Source organism: Hoplias malabaricus, chromosome 17 (genome assembly GCF_029633855.1).
Source record: "Hoplias malabaricus isolate fHopMal1 chromosome 17, fHopMal1.hap1, whole genome shotgun sequence".
Taxonomy (NCBI): domain Eukaryota; kingdom Metazoa; phylum Chordata; class Actinopteri; order Characiformes; family Erythrinidae; genus Hoplias; species Hoplias malabaricus.
The window spans coordinates 6793357-6810605 of record NC_089816.1 but is presented as its reverse complement, the minus strand read 5'-3'; the positions used below and the strand labels follow the sequence as shown (position 1 = coordinate 6810605).

At 40.9% G+C, this 17249-nt stretch overlaps 1 protein-coding gene across 1 annotated transcript in view; it reads right to left on the bottom strand.

The window, feature by feature from the left end:
- Positions 1 to 3891, bottom strand: part of sorbs2b (sorbin and SH3 domain containing 2b) — a 49427-nt gene extending 45536 nt beyond the window's left edge. Inside the window, exon 1 of the mRNA XM_066649239.1 lies at positions 3722 to 3891. The gene's annotated coding sequence lies outside the window, so the exon portion shown is untranslated. The remainder of the gene's footprint in view (positions 1 to 3721) is intronic.
- Between the last annotated feature and the right edge of the window lie 13358 nt (positions 3892 to 17249).

The following is a 17249-nucleotide window of genomic DNA, read 5'->3' as shown; positions in this document are numbered from 1 at the left end:
TGTAAGCGCTTATCCAATTCAGGGTCGTGGTGGGTCCAGAGCCTACCTGGAATCATTGGGCGCAAGGCGGGAAAACACCCTGGAGGGGGCACCAGTCCTTCACAGGGCAACACAGACACACACACACACACACACATTCACATTCACATTCACTTTTGAGTCGCCATTCCACCTACCAACGTGTGTTTTTGGACTGTGGGAGGAAACCGGAGCACGCGGAGGAAACCCACGCGGACACAGGGAGAACACACCACACTCCTCACAGACAGTCACCCGGAGGAAACCCACGCAGACACAGAGAGAACACACCACACTCCTCACAGACAGTCACCCGGAGCGGGAATCGAACCCGCAACCTCCAGGTCCCTGGAGCTGCGTGACTGCGACACTACCTGCTGCACCACCGTGCCGCCCAATATAAAAATTTGAACTCATTATTTTTAAAAGATGAAACACATACAATGAAAAATGGTTGAATGAAATTAAGTCATCTACATTCAGAGTTATGATTTGAGTAACGTTGCTACATTATATATGTCATCTGCATGTAGATCATTTAGTTTAACGCAACACTTTGATGTTAAAAAAAAAAGAAAAATCAAACGGTAGTTGTCTTGAGTGTTGATTTTGTTGCAAAGTGTTTGTCTTTGTAGTTCATTGTTGTTTTTCTCTGTTCTTCCTGCAATATTAAGACATTTTATGTCACTAAAATGCCCCAAAAGTAAAACCCTCACAGTTAAGGAACAATATCTAAGATCTAAGATAGAAAGTAAACAACATCGAGGCTCATATTTTTGAAAATCATCTCAGGTGAAAGTGTCATGAGGAGGTTCTGTTTTACTCCGCTTCATGATGTGAGCTCTATTTCTGTCTCTGACGTTTGTTACTGATGACAGATCTCATTTATAAGCAGAGCACCAAGCTTCAGTCAGAGAAGCCCAGTTATGTTTAGGTCACACTGCAACGATACTCAGACAAATTAATTTGCCACTCTGGGGCAATGCAAATGAGCTACTCTAATCCTTAAGGTGGTACAATGGCCAAAACCATGTCCATTACGCAGGGCACACAGCACAGAGTTGACAAAACAGAGCTTTTCTCTTTTATTACTGTTACAGTAGCTCTGGAATATCACTGAGGGATACGGAGCAAACTGTTGACAAAAGCCAATCATGCACACACAGTTTCAGTGTTTTCTTTCCACATAAACACAACTGCCAACTGTAAGAGAAAGACAAATGTAACATAATTCATCTGGAAATGATGTGTTTATATCAATTTAAATTGATTCTATTTTGTGTGTTGAATTTAATGAGAAACATTCTGAAACCTTAATGGAAGTCAGTGTAAAGAGATTTAAATCTAATTTAAAGCTGGAACATTTCAATTGGTCTGATCATGCTGAAATTCTCATAGAACGTAAATAGAATATAAATAATATAATGTTATGCATAATTGTACACAATGAAATACAATTAAACTGCATAACAATTTATTTATCAAATGTCTATAAGATCAGGCATCTGGGAGTCTGGCCTCACTGGACCTGAAAGAGACCATCACCCAGGATCTCTGAGAATGCATAGGGACTGGACATGTCAGCACAAACCTGAGCCAAAGAAAACCACCCAGCAAAGCTAACATCACTCATCTGCTCATACCGGGGATGACTGCAGCGTTACGTTAGGCCCGACTTTTAGACTGAGCCTTAAAACTGAAACCTAAAGACCAGGTCAGGAGCTACTGCCCAACTTCAACTCTTTCCAAAAACGGTGATGCAGGTCTGGTCTCAACAATCAATTCCAATGCTAAACAAATAGGATTTAGACCGCCACTTTTCAAAAATCCTTTGCATTTATCCTCACAATGGTGTGACCTTTTTCCTGCAGCAGGCATCTTAATGACCTCATTCTGCAGAGGGACAGGTACGGACAATTCCAAAAGATTTATTAAGTCTCCCAAAACTAAAGAATTCTACTAAGCTGAGTGGGTTAATGCCAACTACTGAATCAATGCTGCAAACACAGCATTACTGAACACACTTGGAGGAGGATGCTAACTGCCCAATTCTGGGCCTGAGAATTTAAAGTACATTGTGCTTTCTTGGACTCGTGGCTTTATAACTGAAGCACCAGTGTGGATCAAACACGATTGCCTAATTCTGCATTCTGTCTCCTGTTTTTTTTTTTTTTCTTTACTGCAGATTTACAGTTATTTCATATGAAAATAACACGGCACACATTTTTACACAACGTACCATACTCACCACCAATTATTCACTTCAGTGTAAAACTGTTTTACTAATGTTTGCAGTCGCACAATGGCCTTTCAGAGGTTCATAAACATCACAAGAAAGCTAATCTGCAAAGCTTTTTAATTACATTTACAGTACATGAGCTGATTTGCCATCTGCTACCAATAAAATACAGACTTATTATTTAAAAAACAACAACAGAGGGCTCAAAATCCTTTTCTTTTATGTGGATTAAGAGATTATCTACTGAAATAGTGTCAAATCAGGGTGCCAGCATATCATATATTAACAAAATAATGAATTTTCTCTGAGATACATTCGGCTGCTGGTGTGGCCTACCAGGGCGGGAAAATGAATAAAGATTATGATCAGAGTAATGGCAGCAGCATATACATGTCTTATTTGTTTGTTTGTTTATTCAGAAGGATTTCAAATCCACACATCACATGTGGAAAGGATGAACTCTCAAGTGTGCCATATACCACCGATTTTCAATAGATGATATTAAACATTTATTTAATAACGTTGAATGAATGTAAACATGCAAACATTTTCATCTGTGTATGTATTTGTTTTGAGAGCAGGTATAAAACGTTTTAACACTGCTACGCATTTGGGCTATACCCACTTTCCCTTTATATTTATACATTTAATATTATTGTTTTTGTTTTTAAACAGTGTATGCTTGTATGGACAAAGAAGAGCTAACTATTCACACATTCTTTGGCCTCCTGCTGGTCTATTTACCATAACAGCCCCCGGGAGTTCCCACTTATTGTCTAGAGTTTTGCAAAGCAGTTAGGCCTGGGTCCTCCGTGTACTGATCAAATGTAGCTCTGGGCTGCTGCCAGTCCAACTGCATGATGACCACATCTCAGCCCCACATCAGCAATGTATTTAATGATGTAGTGGTGGAGGGGTACATTATGTTAACCGTTTACTCTGACCTCGCAGGGCTCAGGTGGCAGTCACAGCCCGGTAAGCACCTGCGGGAGGAGTTTAAACCCCAGCAGGGGATATTTAATCATTAGACGCATTCATACAGTGGTGGAGGGCATTTTCTTAGTAAGCTATATTCTCTGCTGCAGTGCTGCCTGTCTATCCTTGTGCATTTCACACTCCTTATGAAAGAAACAGACGCCTGTGGAGCAGCACAGCGCCACCAGATGTGCAGAGACAACTATACGGAGTCTAATATAATACTTATTAGTATTAAATCACTATTCACATGTCACAGTATTTCTACTGCAGAACCGTCATTCACTACTATATGCGTTACCACTTGATTTGGCATTTTTGATCAAAGCAATAGACGCATGTGGCGCCTCACGGCGAACCAGCCAGATGTGCACAAACAACTGTACTGACTCAGTGCCGTATACTGCTCAGTACAGCTTCATATTTCACATCAAGACACAGGTAACGTCAGTATCTACTCTCCAGCTGTATATGCGCGGTGTCGCCTACCTTTTCCTGGCAATGGGACCCAACAAGCAGCGCTCTCACACAGCTTCCGTAGCCGAAATACAAGCGTCCTTCTGTGGCTCAGCGTTCCACGGAAACCCGGGATACAGCGACGACAGCGGCTCTCCGTCCAGCGCGGCTAATCCCGGCCATTTCCCTTCATTAGTATTCAGTGTCCTGCATGTCGCGAGCAGAGACCGTGCATCAGCGCGCGCTCCTGTGCCCGCCCCCCTCTGCTCGCGGCTTTCACGCGCAGCAGCTCATTGGCGAGTGCGCGAGCCTGGTCGCCATGGAGACGGCCAACAGCGAGCGCGCTGTTTACGGGAAGGACCCGGATGAAACAGTGGCCTGCAGCCGGGGGCTTGGTTTATGGTTTATCCACTACGCTCGCTCTCTCTCTCTCTCTCTCTCTCTCTCTCTCTCTCTCTCCAGGTGTATTAAAGACTTAATAATACCCGTGAACACCTAAATAATGTGTGGGGACGACATAAAAATGTGGGAAGGTTTAAATAATTCATACTCCTAGATATAATTCCCAGGCTTGATTAAGTCATTCCCAAATACTATTAAGACCCTCACATTATTTTGAAAGAAAGTCACTAACCAGACTTTGTATGAAATGAAAGGAACATTGTGATATTGGAGCATTTGGCTGTTGCCCCAATTTTATTTTATTTTTGCTCCAGAGGTTAAGGTTAACACATGCTAAGCAGAGAACAGTGCCTGTAAAACAGACATCACTAGAGTCCCACAAAGATAGAAATGGAAAATCAGTGTGTTAGCACACTGCAGATTTAAGATCAGGAGATAATAATTTAATTAACATCCTCAGAACTTCCCACAGCCTTAGGAAGTTATACCCCAGATAAAATCCAGATCAAAAATTACCAACACAATGAAAATGAGTACTTAGGCTTTCTGCAAGAAATTTGCTAGGTTATTGTTATTAACTAGACCTGACTGAATAGACCCCTTAATCCTATATTATTTTCACAGTCTCTTATTCTTTCAGAACTGGCTCTTCATGCTATTGAGGTAACAAACTTAAGGAGAGCTAGACAGGACGAGCAGAATTAAAGGTTAATTCTGCCTTAGTTATGTAAGCAATACTGAAATTACAAATATGTTATTTAAATCCATGTCATATAATAATTCATATTTGTTTACAAACTTCAGATTCAGACAGATTTCTATAATGTTGAAGGCTGTGGAAATCCTCTTTGAATTAAGTCTCCATTTCTGTTGCATGCTGATTCCATCAGGCAAAGCCCATCTGTGTTATCTTAATACACACAATATTTCACAGGGGAACACTCTGGGTGTTTCCTTGTCTCAAGAACCTGACAGACCTTCAGTAACACACCTAAATATAAACAGACCTCTCATCACTTCTCTGTGTTGCCAAAAAGAAGCGTATTGTCCTTTTTAGTATCTAGAGTGGGCCTGAAAAGGAAGAGAAAAGCCGGTTGAAACAGAATTGTGTGCAGTTTTGTCTGTTTTAACCACATTTACAAGCAATTAATGTATTCACTTATAACAAAATATGATTTATCCACAGCAGATTTTCACAGTAACACAGAGTAAGTCTCAAAACTCCAAGACAAACAGACCAGCAGAAGGAGCTCAATTACATATATGCATAATGAGCCATTAAAGAACCCCAGATACCACTCATGTGCAAAGCTAGCACTGAATGTGTTAATTCCCAGAAACACAGCAAATTCTGTTTAGTCCACATCCAACTCAAAAGCCTCATTCAGCTCTTTGAGGCCTTGCAAGCATTCCATTTGTGTTAATCTTATTCACATGGAAATATTTTATTTCTTTTAAGGCTTTATTGAAATCACAAGCACCTGGTAGAGATAAACAGGGCAACTTTGATGTCTGATACAATTACAAGCTGTGTAGGAAACAAATGCTGGTCACATTTGGCTTGTTTGTGTACTGTTTGTGTCCAGCTAAGTATTTCCTTTTGTCTTATTGCTATAATGGCTTTCAATGTAAAGGTGCCACTAACTAATAGACTGGAACCACTACTAAATACGGCTTATTGTCTTCTTATATGACGGCCTACATTGGTGCTATTAAATTGAGAACAAGGGTAATCTTTGTGTCCAAAAATACCTCCAAAGACCCCTGTGGCCAAACACAAATGACTAAAGAGCTACAAGTGGCAGAGACATTGACATCGCCACCTACTGGTGCATAAGAAGTAATAACGTCTTCAACTGAATGGCAGCTCATTCAGTAGAACCATTATAAGAGTATAATTAGCTCTCTAGACAAATGATGAGCTAAAAATGAGTCAAAGAAAATCCAAAGGACATTACAGAGGGACTTATTCTGTGCTGCTGTGCTCACAATTTCTCTTGTTTGGAGCAGATGGACGTCTTTGTCTGAGGATGCTCTAATGTCTGTGTTCCTTCTGGTTTCCCTCCTCCCAGTCTGTTACAGTCAGATCTGTCACTACACTCATGAAAATATTCACATCTGATTTTCTACTGCACTCACTAAACTAACTGCTTCTCTTCACTGTTTTCTGAGAAAATGGTGGCCCACTGATGGAAGGTTGTTTGCTGGATTCTCCTGCGGCCCACACCACACCAGACCAGCTGCTCACCTCCATCTCCTGCTGCCAGCCTCTGACCACTCACCATGGTCAACTACACTGACGTAGAAATGGACTCAGATTAGCAACACTCTGACTGATGCTTCCAATCTGCTGCACTATTGTTATGCCCCAAGATTGATGTCACTATTATTTCGGGACCTAGCATGTAGTGCAGGGACACTATTGTTATTATTTTTATTATTGTACTGTAGCATAATGACAGGGCGGCACGGTGGTGCAGCAGGTAGGTGTCGCAGTCACACGGCTCCAGGGACCTGGAGGTTGTGGGTTTGAGTCCTGCTTCGGGTGACTGTCTGTGAGGAGTGTTCTCCCGTGTCCCCATTGGTTTCCTCCGACAGTCCAAAAAACACAAGTTGGTAGGTGGATTGGTGACTCAAAAAAGTGTCTGTAGGTGTGAATGTGTGTGTGAGTGTGTGTCACCCTGTGAAGGACTGGCGCCCCCTCCAGGGCCACCACGACCCTGAATTGGATAAGAGGTTTCAGACAATGAATGAATGAATGAATGAATGGATGCAGCATAATGACACTTAACTGGTGATAATTTAAATTTCAATCTTTAGTTTGATCAGAGGAGGATGGATCCCTTTTGTGAGTCTTGGTCCCGCCCAAGGTTTCCTCCTCCAACCTCGAGGGAGTTTTGCTTTGCCACTGTCGCATTAGGATTTGATTTAAATGTTCTGTTCTGATACTAATTATGTGAAGCTTCTTTGTAACAACGTCAGTTGTAAAAGGCGCTATATAAATAAATTTGATTTGATATGTTGATATTGATTTAATAGGACATAAATCAAACAGTTTAAGGTTTTCCATCAGAGTCAAAACCATAGTACCCCCCTTTCAAGGTGGATAATAATGAGTAGTTATATAATAATTTCTTAGACTGCAGCAAGAACTCTTCTTCTCTCCATAGAGTTTTCCCCTGTTTTGTATGCTGGCTGCAGAAGATACAACTCCTAAATTTTTTAGCAGCTTCTCTTTCAGACAGAAGAACAAAGTTGGCTCATGGACCATTTCTGGCTTTCATCACATTGTTTCTTTTGCTTTGTTTCTTACTTCTTCTCAGTGCTGTCTCACATCATGCGTCATGAAGTCAGTCATCACGCACTCTGTGCCCTCCTGGATTGTTCGGGATCGTTTAAGGTTATTTATTCACCCTTCAACTGGATGCAATTGAAGACAGTATGAAGTCAAATGGTCTTGTCTGATTTGTTCGCCATCCTTATTTGAAACATGTGTGAATGTGATGACAGATTAACAGCACTGATCTAAATGCTTTGCTTGTCTGTCATCATACCTTTGTCACCATAATACCGGTATACAAAATGACCTATTAGCAATACAACTAAAGAGATTTTTCTACAGCCCCCTCCAAAAAAAAAATCACTATACTTCTCATGTATTATGAATATCTACAGGTATTATTAGCTGTAAATGCCCGCCCTTAACATCACTCATGCTGAACTTCACATCCTTTTTACTGTCAGCTGAGACAAGCTTATCAACTGACATGTCCAACAGAATTCCAGCTATTGTCATTTGGTAGCACAGTGAGAAAGGGTTCCCCCTGAACAGAGTTGTACGCAAGCACCCTACCCTCCACCCCCATCCCCATTCCCACTGAGCCCTGTCATGCCTGATTGCTGGGGGACCCCCATTGAGGATAGGTTTACCTGCAGACAGAGAAGCCTCTGTCCACTTACCAGTGCATCCTTGCTATTCTCCTTTTGTTTTCCTGCTCACATGCCCACTTGGGGTGAAATTGGAATCTCCTTGAGCACAAAAGCTCAAGAGAGGATTTGAGCTGCTGTGGAGACACAGGCTGGGAAAAACAGGTCATGCCTTCTCATACACCTCCACACAAAGCCCACAAAGACACACCAAGCTCCGGAGTTCACAGGAAACCAGACCAAGTGAAAGCTCCTGTAACCTTATCCGCACTGGCTATCGAGTTGCACACTACTGCTCCTACACACTCTGGTCGAGACTTCTGGTTCAGACCTCTTATGAAGTTTCTGATTTAAACACAGTTCATTGAAAGGCTGTCATGTGCTGGGAACAGGTGTCAGTTTAATGTGAATTCAAACTTCCTTAATGCCTTATATGGAAACATATGCAAATAACCCTAAACGGTCATTTTACTGGAAATATCCATGCCTTCCTTGATGATGAGACTGCAACAGCATTGACCTCTCAATGGGCCAAACCTCTCTACACCATGACCCAACTGCCCAGCAGCAAAACTGACCACAAAACACATTCCACGCTCCATAAAGGTATATTTCATTGTTTGTAGCTTTAGTGACAATAATGAGTGTAACACAATGAAAGTCAGTGCCAAAACACATAGCTTATACACCCATCAGCAATATCTTTACAACCACCCCTTGTTTCAACACCCAGTGTCCATTCTCAACTCGGCTGACTGCACAGGAACACAATGTGTTCTACAATTACAGACCGTAGTCCATCTGTTGTTCTGCATACACTGTTTGCCCCCTTTCATCTTGTTCTTCAATGGTCAGGTCCAACACAATACAGGCATCATGTGGGTGGTGGGCCATTCTCAGAGCTGCTGTAACACTGATGGGTTGGTTTTGGGTTAGTTTGTGATGTGCTGATGCAAGTAGATCACACACACCTCTGTGTTATTGCTGGACTAAGAAAAAGTGCACCAACCAAAATTAAGACACCAATACAAAATGATCAGCAACAGGTGAGCTACTGTCTCTGATTTACATCAACAAAGTGGATGAACAAGGTAGGTGTGTCTAATAAAGTGGACAGAGAGCGGACACCACTGATGGACTACAGTTAAGAGCTAAGTAGAAATAAGAGGTGGACATGATCTGGTTGGTGTATTTGGAAGCTCTTGAAAGTTTGAGCACCTATGAGCAACATCCATCCATCCATTCATCCATTATCTGTAACTGCTTATCCATTTCAGGGTCACGGTGGGTCCAGAGCCTACCTGGAATCATTGGGCGCAAGGCAGGAATACACCCTGGAGGGGGCGCCAGTCCTTCACAGGGCAACACACACACTCACACATTCACTCACACACTCACACCTACGGACACTTTTGAGTCGCCAATCCACCTACCAACGTGTGTACTATGAACAACACATGGACTGAATTTTCAGTAAAGTCTGGAACTAAGCACAGGGTGGTAGTAGATCACCTGGACCAAAATGCCTGGCAAAATGGGATGAGATAAGCAAAGTCTGTAGTCGTAGACCTATGCAGTGGACAGTAAGGTGGAACTCAAAGTGGCTAGTGAGTTAAAGCACAAGGTGAATATTTATAATTAAGTAAATATTGAGCACAACAATTTTTTCAGCACACATAAAGGTAAACAACACATTCAAGAGCTAACATGGTGATATGGGGCTGATACAAACCGTGCTTACTGCAGTGTTGTTATATAAAGAGGAAAGGGGAGTAAGAGAATTAGCAGATTAGAGAAATTTTCCAGAAAGTGGAACACTTCCAAAGGGTCAGAGCTGTAACACTGCTTTAAATAAAAAGCAGCTTATGAATACATTTCATTACCTCAAGTGGAACATTCTCAGATTCAGTTATTTAGAACTGGGTGGAGGGGTTGTGTTTTCATTGTTGTATGTCGTATTTAAAGCAAAAATTCAGGAACAATGTTATACCTTCCATTTTTTAATACATAACTCCCTTAAAGATCATTCTATTCAGAGGGCAGAGTACACTTTGTGTGGTGTGAAGTTTTGCCAGCATGGAGTAAATAATCGGGTTACTGAGCTGTTCCTTAAGCTGATAACAGTTACTGTGTTACTGTGAAATAAATAAATCCCTGTTTTCATTTACACTCTGAACAGAGGTGACTGGTCCCCAACTAGGACAGACAGTGTTCTTTTTATGAGAGTTGAAATGAGAGCATACATTCGTTTGTAGACTTGTGCTCTGTTAAGAACACTGCTGTACTGCTTTGAACTTCATGCATTTATAACATAGCCCCCTGGATGACTTTTTAAGTAGCCTTAGCTTTGTTAGAGCTGGAGGACATGATCATTTAAAAACAAATGAATCATGCCACTGTCATGGCTCTGTGCTTCTTGCTGGTTGTTTCAGTTCTGGTAGAACATTCCCTTATCCACTTGGCCCCAGGGAATTGATGATCAGCGACTGAGTAAACAGTTCAGCAGCAGGAATCACCGCAACCATGTGCATTTCTCAATATCTCTTCAACCCCGCCTTAAAAATGCAGACAAAACTAAATAAACCGTATATTCCTCTGCGCTACAGTACTTTAAGATCATTTCAAAATCATTTATTTATGTTCAGACAATGCCCTAAGGAACTACTTCATCTGTAGTGTAATTGCATGCCATTTAAATAAATAATGATTAAAAAATGTAAAAAAAGAAGAAGGATTAAATCGAGTCATTGTTAAGAATGTTTTTTCCCCTTTAATTTAAAGTGAAAATTTCAATATGAGGTTTTATTACAACTGTGACAATGTTGTATATATTTGTATTACTGTGACAAAATGTCTCCAAAATTGAAAAGTTACAGGACTAGAAAATCTAATTATTAACTTTGAATGAAAGTTAATGGTAACTTTTTATTTCAGTCAATGTCTGACCATTTCTTTTTACCTAATCAACAACATAGACAGCTGTTGGCACATACAGATTACTGCATATAAACCCAGCACCTTTCTGTCTCTATTAAATATGCAAGCTATCCACCTATGTGTGTAACAGATTCAGGTTTCACGTGATTTAGATCTGATAAGGACAGACAGATGGCATAGTGTTGCTTTGGGCCAGACATGCAGAACATTGTTTCTGACAAGAGTTAAACCGCCCTCAAGTGAAATCACCAACAATAGGGTTCTGGTAATAGATGTTTTTAAGTCAAAAAAGCTATACTAGCTCAATATATTCGGCTCGGCACTCTCTAATTACATGAAGTCACCTCCATGAACTTTTACAGTGTTTACATGTCAGCACAGTAGCCACTTGTTTATTTCCTTCTTAGCAGCACTTCATTAATCTATCACAAAAACACATAGTGACATGTCCTTATGTTAATTAGATGATTACATTAATTCACACCTATTAAGGAAAGTAATAAGATTTGCCATGATTTCAATCTACTTAGATAAAGTCAGGTCATCAGCTCCTAACTTCTATCGCTCTCTTAATTATCTCTAAATTAAATTTAGATCAAATGCCTTAGGATGTAGTAGGCAAGGACCTACAGTGGACGTAACATGAAGAATGTAAATCCCTCTGATGTCCACATTTGACTGTCTATTCAAAATTACATTAACAGAAAGGCTAAAATGTATGCCTGCCCAAATAATGAAAGAATGAGATATAAATAATAAGCAAAACTGGACATTTAAAGCAACTGGAAGTCAGAGTCAAAGAATGAAGAGAGGAAGAAAAAACAAAACACACTAGAACTTCACTAGATCCAGCATATGTCACTCATGAAGCTCTGTCTGTTCTCTTCTTCTCATGTGAAGTTTTAAATATTTGAGAGTGAAAATATTTTAGTCAGTTCTAGGTTTGTATGTAATCCAGGTGCTGAACAAAGGAAACACAGTGAAATTACAAAGTATAAATAGAGGGTGTACTGATTACGTCACATGACAAAGTAGCACATGGTGGCGCTTACACAATGTAGAGACTGATATTGACATTACTCAATAACTGTTTTGGATTCAAACCTGTGTTTTTTTAGGTTGAAACGCTGCATTTATCGATATATTGCATGTATATGTGTATGCTACTGTTCCTTGAACGTTTGAGTTGACTGGCTTTTGTTCATACTGCACGTTTGATATTATTCAGATCAGACAAAATTAATAGAACTAAAACGTATCACGCTTTTCCAATAATGAAGGACTGCACCAACCTCCTAGCAAATGACATGAAGAAAACGATACACTGCAGTTGCGCTCTGTACACCTCAAAACCCAAAAAAGCCACTTACCGTCACATGAAGGCATTCTGACTCCGTCTGGTAAATAATAATATCAGCAGTGGCTGTCAATGCTGGTACGAGGATGAACACAAGCCCTCAAGTCCCCAATAAATCTGTAGCTCCCTCTTGTTTCCTCCACATGGGGGATCATATCAGCTCCCTGCTTCTGTCCTAAGCACACATATCAGTCACTTCACTGCTCTCCTTCAGCTCCAGATATTTCCTTGTGAGTACCAGCTACTCAGTGAAGGCTGCCTTCTTATTTCTATGCTTTCTTCTCTGCTGCTGGAATTGTATCCTTTGTGTTTAACCTTCAGCTGTGGCTGTAGCTTCCTTGAGATGCCATAGACCAATCTGCCAGTGGCTGCGCAACAGCTGCTCTATGATGCTGCTGGTTAGTGGAAGAATGTTTAGGCTGAAGATGAGGTGACTCTGAGGAGCAACCGCAGCTAAACTATTTAGCCCCAGGTAGAAACACACACACACGCACACCTGGCAGCAGCGAAATAAAAGTGCTCTTTGTGTCTCACATTTTACAAACACTGTAAGCTGCCTTGGATTAGCAGGACAGCAGACCAATCAGAGCTGAGGCAGTGGAGGAGGCTGGATAATCGGCATTAAATCAAAGCAGATGGGAATGGCTGAATATATCGAGGAAGGTCATTAGTGGCGCTGGGGAACTGCTCAGTGGCTGCTACAGGGAATAATCCATTTTACCATGCCCACACTCTTGTTACATAAATACAGCCTCATTTTCTTGGAGGGCTACTTCTGCAGCTAATTTTTCTGTGAGATATTCTGAGGAGAAAGTCACTGGTCATCTGTTTTATTCCTATTGAACCTTCAAATGCCACCTATATAAGTAATTAATGAGAAATTACATCAACTTGTACATAAACATTAAATTAAGACATATTCCAAGCATTGGTGGTCATAAAGGTTGTTTTGTGAAACTGATGCTTTTTGAAATAGGTGCCATGTATTTTTACGATCATCTGTGAATGTTCTATATATATTTTAGAAGCCATTTTAACAATGTAATGTACCCGTCCACTGTTTGCCTTTTCAAAAACATGTATAATACAACTTCTGTGTTTACTAGGGTATAGCTATGAAAGTTACACTGATGCTACACGCCTCAGATAGACTCAACACATCTACCGCCCAATGCCCATCTTTAACAAAGACATAAAAGCGAGATGGGCGTCACCCGGCAAGGGGTGGGACAGCGCCTGGCTGAGGGACTTGAATTATGGCCCTATCACTTTCAACATGACCTTTCAATACCTCTCAACACAGGCCCTCCCAAGGCGACGCCAGCTATCTCATCTCTCCACCTCCCAGGATTCACTGCCCCTGACCCTGCGACCCTGACCACACAGTATCCCCTTGCTCTATTTATACACGCTTTCATAAATAAGCCTGCCACCAGAGCACCTTGAGCACAAGAGCTCCTAGCGCTGCCCCTAACAGGACATGCCTGCATTTTATAAGGCTAACACAGAGATCTTGTTGTAATACCGTAGACCATAATAACATAAATATAGGGCAGCACCTGACTGTTGTTCCTTGTTATGTCCAATGACACAAAAGTATCAAATTCTGTTAGTGGCCCTGGTCTGAAGGACAAACACTGTCAGGAAATTGTGGGTGATGTACAGAACATGTCTTAATATTCATTATGTGTTCATAATTTATATGAAGATTTTGTGAGTGTCAAAAGGATAAAAGAAAGAAAAATCTAATTTTCTGATTACTATATTTCTATATAAATTAGACCCACGGGTCACTCTTAATGTTGTGTGAAAATCTGACAGCAGATGGACCAGTATACTTAATACAAAATTACTTTGCATTACCTTGCATTAAAGTCAAAGAATAATTTGCCTGTCCTTGTAAACTTACAAATTTGTTTTTGTTTTTTTTGACTGACTGACAAAGTGTTGCAGTCACACAGCTCCAGGGACCTGGAGGTTGTGGGTTCGATTCCCACTCAGGGTGACTGTCTGTGAGGCGTGTGGTGTGTTCTCTCTGTGGCTGCGTGGGTTTCCTCAGGGTGACTGTCTGTGAGGAGTGTGATGTGTTCTCCCTGTGTCTGTGTGGGTTTTCTTCTGGTGACTGTCTGTGAGGAGTGTGGTGTGTTCTCCCTGTGTCTGCGTGGGTTTCCTCTGGGTGACTGTCTGTGAGGAGTGTGATGTGTTCTCCCTGTGTCCGCGTGGGTTTTCTCCTGGTGACTGTCTGTGAGGAGTGTGGTGTGTTCTCCCTGTGTCCGCGTGGGTTTTCTCCTGGTGACTGTCTGTGAGGAGTGTGGTGTGTTCACCCTGTGTCTGCGTGGGTTTTCTCCAAATGACTGTCTGTGAGGAGTGTGGTGTGTTCTCCCTGTGTCTGCGTGGGTTTCCTCTGGGTGACTGTCTGTGAGGAGTGTGATGTGTTCTCCCTGTGTCCGCGTGGGTTTTCTCCTGGTGACTGTCTGTGAGGAGTGTGGTGTGTTCTCCCTGTGTCTGCGTGGGTTTTCTCCAAATGACTGTTTGTGAGGAGTGTGATGTGTTCTCCCTGTGTCCGCGTGGGTTTTCTCCTGGTGACTGTCTGTGAGGAGTGTGATGTGTTCTCCCTGTGTCCGCGTGGGTTTTCTCCTGGTGACTGTCTGTGAGGAGTGTGGTGTGTTCTCCCTGTGTCCGCGTGGGTTTTCTCCTGGTGACTGTCTGTGAGGAGTGTGGTGTGTTCTCCCTGTGTCTGCGTGGGTTTTCTCCAAATGACTGTCTGTAAGGAGTGTGGTGTGTTCACTCTGTGGCTGCGTGGGTTTCCTCCGGGTGACTGTCTGTGAGGAGTTTGGTGTGTTCTCCCTGTGTCTGCGTGGGTTTCCTCCGGGTGCTCCGGTTTCCTCCCACAGTCCAAAAACACACGTTGGTAGGTGGATTGGTGACTCAAAAGTGACCGTAGGTGTGAGTGAATGTGTGAGTGTTGCCCTGTGAAGGACTGGCATCCCCTCCAGGGTGTATTTCTGCCTTGTGCCCAATGATTCCAGGTAGGCTCTGGACCCACCGTGACCCTGATATGGATAAGCGGTTACAGATAATGGATGGATGGATGGATGGACTGACTGACAAAACATACCTTGAATACACACACAAAAGCAGGAGCATCATAAGCGGTCAATTACAAAAAAGTGTGTGTTGACAAGATAGAATTAAATTAAGCATATTATTAAGAAATATTTTTATTTAATCTAAATATGAATGTCAAGATGCAACTGATGGAAAATGACTAATCCGATGGTACTGTGATGATCTGTGATGAATCCCGATGGCCTAGATTAATTTTCATTAGCAGTAATGACCTGTAGACAAGAGCATTTCTTTACAGGCATGCTCTTAAGTCTATTTAAATAGAAGCCAAACAAATGGCAATATTCCCAAGAGCTTCTTCCTATGCGTTCTGCCCCCAGAGGTACTTTAAATTATGATGAAATGTCTCATGTCCTTGTTGGCATATAACATCTTCAAGATTGTCAACTTCAGTTATAGGCCCATCACATGATAAATACATACCCTGTGCAATATGAATCGTAGCTAAAGTAGCTATGAATAAATAAAAATGATGGATCTGACTCTAGATCTTTACAGGCAGATGCTATTTACAATAGGTTTAAATGGATAAATGGACTGCTGATATACTTATTATTCACATGAACATCATGGTATTTATAATTACATAATTACGATCCATTATACTTTATAAAATCTCTTTATAATACTTCAGATGAAATTATTCTGCCTTATTTAAGCTGTAGTTAAGGCCTTTGCCAATGACTCATTCTCTGTTTAGATACATTTTACAACTCTTTTCTCCATTAGCTTTCCCAACAACATGATTACTCATTTTCAAGCATTGTCAATTTAAATTGTCTATTCAGAAATAAAATAGAAAATTAAATATCATAGTAATTCCTTTTGGGTTTTGGCCCAGTGTGAATTCAAAAATAATAAACATGCGGTTTGGAGAAAACAGGCAGTCTGTATGGTTAATGCAGTTTCCACTGTAAAAAAGACACTTCAGATTTATAATATATTTCCACTGTATGTACATTTCAAAAAACACAAGCAATTTGATTTATTTTGTAGCCCACAGAAAATGTATTTCCCCTGCAGCACCCATCATAACCAACTAATGTCCCGTGCCAGTAGCCCAGCAGATCTGAGAGGCAGACAAATTACAGCAGGAAGCACATATCCATTTCTGTATGTATTTGTCTCAGACTTGCAGAAAGCTGGCAGCAGCCCAGACAATAGAAATGTGTGCTACGGTTCTGGGTTATGTTAATTATCAGGAACGAAGAAAGATGAGTTAGTTCCTCTAATACACTTGCAGCAGGATTTTAAATAGCTAATTCCTGTGGTGTTAAATCTAAAGGCTAAATTAAGAAAGATTTCTGCATTCATTCGTTCATTACATTTCTTTGTTTCTACATTTTATGTAGTAATACTTATCTGTTACAAGATAATGTCATACATTACATATACGGCATTACCTACTACGAACGGCCATTTTAAGTCTCATTTCCTATACTACACCGCCACCTGGTGGTGAGTAATAAATCCTACAACGACATTTGGAAAATGTTTTACCATTTGTAACTTAAAACGTAATACTAAATAAATTGTACAGATTTTTTTCTTAAAAATCATATTCGTATATTTAATATTGTAAGAGGTTAACTTTAAAATAATTACAATTAAAAATAACCCTACTCTGCAAAGTTCGTAAATAAATAAATATTTAAATAAATATCGACTAAATAAAGCAACCAATTAGATACCTAGATTTGTTTGTGGCAACAGTACACTGCCCCCAGTCAGAACTGTATTAGACCGCATTTTGTTCTCTTTACGAGATTAATACGTACAATAATCAGGATCTAATAAACATTAGAAGCA